Source organism: Austrofundulus limnaeus, unplaced genomic scaffold (genome assembly GCF_001266775.1).
Source record: "Austrofundulus limnaeus strain Quisiro unplaced genomic scaffold, Austrofundulus_limnaeus-1.0 Scaffold896, whole genome shotgun sequence".
In the NCBI taxonomy this organism is placed as follows: Eukaryota; Metazoa; Chordata; class Actinopteri; order Cyprinodontiformes; family Rivulidae; genus Austrofundulus; species Austrofundulus limnaeus.
Genome location: NW_013953298.1, coordinates 141,242 through 146,213, shown reverse-complemented (window position 1 = coordinate 146,213; position 4,972 = coordinate 141,242).

Genomic DNA, 4,972 nt, shown 5'->3' with positions numbered 1-4,972 from the left:
TCTTTGGGGGGTGGGTGGACCCCTTCCGGCACGGGTGTCCCTAGGGGCTGCGTGCTTGGGGTCCCTCTCGGGGTCTTTGGCATTGGTCTCCCTTATGTCGGCTTCCGGCTTTGCGGGTCGCATCTGTGGTCCCCTCACACTCACTTTGAAACATTCCACGGGAGAGATCCATGCATGATCACAACTGCACACAAACAGGCGTTTTTTAGAAGGTTGAATTGGAAGTGGGGGTGCAAAACATCCGCWTCCAGAGACGTCAGGACAGAAAAAAACAAAGAAGGTGAGAAAATTTGATGAAAAATACTTGGAATATGGATTTACACGGACAAGTGAAGGAGACAATGCACGGCCGCAATGTGTGGTCTGTGGTGAAGTACTAGCCAAGGAAAGTCTCAAGCCCTCCAAGTTGCTACGACATTTGCAAACAAAGCACTCGCCTTTTCAATCAAAACCCGTGGAGTTTTTTGAACGTAAACTGCAGGAGCTAAGAGGCCAGCAACATACGCTCCAAAAAGCCACCACTGCTAACAAAAAGGCTCTGAAGGCCTCATTTGTAATATCACACTGGATTGTAAAGACCAGGAAGCCCCACACACTAGGTGAGACATTTTTCTTACTGTGTGTTAAAGAAACTGTTTCAATAATGTGTGGGAAAAGTGCTGCAGACCAGCTGGCATTAATACCATTATCAAATGATACAGTGACTAATCCGCATTAGCCGTTTGGCAAAAGACGTTGAGGAGCAGGTTATCAACAAGATAAAATCAAGTCTTTGCTTTGCAACTTGATGAAACAACAGATGTGTCTGGAGAGGCACAATTGCTTTTTTATGCAATATTTGTTTAAGAAAAAGAAATATGTGAGGAATTTCTGTTTTGTCGTCCCCTTCCCGGGCGAGCCACAGGCGAACAGATTTTTATTTTGCTGGAAACTTATATACGGGACCATGACATTGACTGGAACAAGTGTGTGGGAATATGCTCAGATGGAGCACGAGCGATGACTGGCAAACACAGTGGGCTAGTTGCAAAAGTCCAGGTTGTTGCCCCACTTGCTCTGTGGACACACTGTATGATTCACAGACAAGCTCTTGCAGCTAAAAGAATGCCCACTGATCTCAAACTGGTAATGGATGAAGCGGTTCGTGCTGTCAATGCCATCAAGACAAGTGCAACAGGCGGACGACTTTTCAAAATTCTCTGTCAAGAAATGGGAGCTGAGCGCCATCAGTTGTTGTACTGTACCACAGCGAAGTGCGAGGGCTGTCCAGAGGTAACGTTCTGAGTCATCTTTACGAGCTCCGTGATGAGGTGAGGACATTTCTATTGGAGAAAAGCTCCCCGCTAGCTGCTGTTTTCTGAAGAAAAATGGCTTGCACAGCTAGCTTATCTGGCTGACAATTTCAAACGGCTCAATGAGTTAAACGGAGGACTGCAGGGGAAAAATACATCTATTTTCTCCCTTTCTGATAAACTCGAGGCTTGGATCAGAAAACGGTGCTTGTGGAAATCTTGTCTGGAAAACGAAAACTTCGAGGCATTTCCTGCTCTGGAGGAGTTTTTGAACAACATTGCAGTTTCTAAGGCTGAGCTGTGTGCACTTATTCAGGCTCATCTTGATGGAATGACGACGCAGTTTCGAGAGTATTTTCCTAAAAACAGTACAGTGTCTGCAAGTGATGCTTGGATACACAATCCTTTCTCTGCAAAGCAAACAGGATTGTCTCTTGAAATGGAAGAGTCGCTGATTGATCTGGCCACTGATGCAACTCTGAAACAGAGGTTCACAGAACGTTCCCTGCCTGAATTCTGGATTTCACTGCTCACAGAGTACCCAGCACTGACTTCAATGGCATTGAAAAAGCTAATCCCTTTTGGATCAACATTTCTCTGTGAATCTGGATTTTCTGCGCTTACATATCTAAAGAGCAAATACAGAGCCCGTCTCAACGTTGAAGATGATTTGCGACTGTTCCTGAGCCCTACTAAGCCACGTATGGAACACCTTTGTGCTTCAATGAAGGCCCAACCATCACATTAAGTAAGGAAACTTATTATTATTATTTTCTTATTTTTATGAGTTAATGATGCCGTTTTTTCCCCGAGGGTAGGGGGGTCACGAAATTTACTGAAGTCTAAAAGGGGGTCACACGGTGAAAAAGGTTAAGAACCCCTGCTCTAGAAAAYCCCAACAGGTTTTCCAGAGGACTTTATCTTTTGCTCTGTTCATCTTTATTTTAACTCTGACATTTTTCTCAGTCTGCGCTGAAGAAAAATACCTCCATATCCTGATGCCGTTACCACCACGCCTAACTGTAGACATGGTGTTCTCAGCATAATGAGGTGTTGTGCCAGATATGGTGGTGTTACAGTTTTCAATATTTAGCTGCATTAACTTTAAATTCCATCCATTATCTTCTGCATGTTTCAAAGGCTGCACACGGGACAGCAGCTTGAGCATAGCCTGGTAAAAACCAGCCCCTTCTTCGCTTTGCTTTGTACAGATGAGCAGTGCAGGGAAACTAGAATTGAGCAGAACTGCATGGGAAGGCAAGGGCCAGGCTAGCTTGAGCAGGGAGGCCCAGAAATTTCTTTCCACAGACACCTCTTCCAGCTCTTCTCTGAGGATTGCCTTGCAGTTCTGCTCCCTCTTCATCACACCAAAGAGTCCACAATACTGTAAAAGCTGCACTGATTCACCTGTCTGTCTCATGCTCCAGTCTTTCCTCACTCATGAGCAAGACCCCAAGATAACTCCACTTGAGGCAGAATCCCACCCCCAACCTAATAAGTAATTCACCCTTTTGAGGATCATGGATTCACATTTGGAGGTGCCAGCCCTTAACACTTGGCTGTGAAATGCTCTAGTGAGAGCAGATGCTCACGGCTTGATGACGCCAGCAGGACYAAATCATCTGCAGAGCAGAGATGGAATCCTGAGGTCACCCCGCCCCCCCTCCACCCCCTGCCTGCATCAAGAACTTCTGTCCACAAAAGTTATGAACAGAATCAGTGAGAATGGGCAGGGGGTCTGACCTGCAGTCAACAATGTGAACCAAAGTCTCACACTTCTATAGAGGCTGAATGGTTCCAATCCCATATGCATTAAAAAAAATCAATTYAAAAATAATTTATTGATCYCAGAGGGAAATTAGGTAAAGCCCCTCCCCCCACAGTGTACCTTGAGGAACATGGTCAAATGTCTTCTCCTAGTCCACAAAACACATGTAGACTGGATGGGCAATCTTCATGCCCCCTCAAGGACCCTAGTGACAGTAAAGAGCTGATCCACTGTTCCAAGACCAGGACATGCATTGTTCCTACAGAGTCTAAGCTCTGACCATTGATCAGACTTTCTTCTCCAGCCCTCTTTTCCCCCCCACTTTACTGCGGAGGCTAAAGACCACCCCAGTCTGCCAGTCCAGTGGTTCTGCCCCCGACGTCCATATGATGTTGCAAAGTTGTGTCAACCAAGACAGCCCCACAATATCCAGAGCTTTGAGGAACTCGGGATGAAATCTTTTAATTCCACTAAGAAAAATTCTCTGCAGTTTGTGTCCCACCACTACGCCCCTGTGCTTTGAGCCCTTGCATGCTAAGTCCTTTTTTAAAATTTTTGAATAAATGAGGCAAGAACACCTTGAAGGAACACTTAAAGATTTTAGAATAATTTTATTTCCTAACCCGATTTATCCTTCAATTATCTGCAGGAAAAGTTTTCCTGAATGCTCTCCCAATTAGCAAGGCATTATAAACAGTTCCAGACAYATTTTGAGAAATTTTAACATAAACTGGACTTCATACAACAAAAAGTTACATTTTTTTATGTCTAATGCGCTTTAAAAATGGATCTGTCTAATTTCCATTTGCATTTTCCAATTAACCTAACATGCCTGTTTTCAGTCTGTGCATGGAAACAGAGAAACCAAAGAAAACTAATGAAGAACATGCAAACTCCACCCAGGAAAGCCAGGAAGCAAACCTACTGCTCCACTGTGAGGCCCAACAAACACAGATAAATGATACCATATCTGTGTGCTTTTTACTGTTACGTTTAGTGATTTGTGGTTTGAGAGCATGTTATTGATATTTCTGAAAAAAATATATTTTTAGCATGATCACACCCTCTGTAAATCGCTTAATGCACACATACAGGGTTCATAAATAATTCAAATTTTCAAACTTGTCACGAATCAACTTTTCAGACATTTGTCAATTTTTGAGCCATTTAAAATTGTTTTAACATTTACTTTAAATGTACAAAACAGACTGTATACAAATGAATGACTAGGAATGACATCTGAAATATTGTCCTACACACACACACACTCACGCATTTTTTCTTCTATCCTCATGGAGACTTTGCATTGGCTTCCATTCATTTACTGGTCATTTCTGATCCCTTAACCTAAACCTGACCGGTACATACCTGACCCAAAACATAGCCAAAATCTATTCACACCTTAGTCTTAACCCTAACCCACCAATAGTATTTCCCCCAATGGGGACAGGGCTTTTGTCTCCATAGGGAACAGTGTGTCCTTACCAGGTGGTGTGTACTGAGAAAATGATCAAGAATCATCCCCACCAGGTAGTAAAAACATGCACATGAAAATCACATTATGTTTTATATATTTAAATGAGGAATAAACGCTTTTCTTCCATGGTTTGTTTTATTTTTTATATACCTTTTAAGACGGCATAATAACTCTTGTCAGAATTGTTGAGTAACAAAGCATTAATACAATTTTAGTCATCTTTACTTTACCTGAGTAATAAATGTTCAGATGACTTTTTACTTCTCTTACATTATCACACATCTGTACTTTGTACTCCCAACATTTTTGAAAAGTAAGAATTACTTTTTCATTTTGGCTTGTTTTTTTCTGGATGGATATATATATATACTCTCACCGGCCACTTTATTAGGTACACCTGTCCAACTGCTCGTTAACGCTTAATTTCTAATCAGC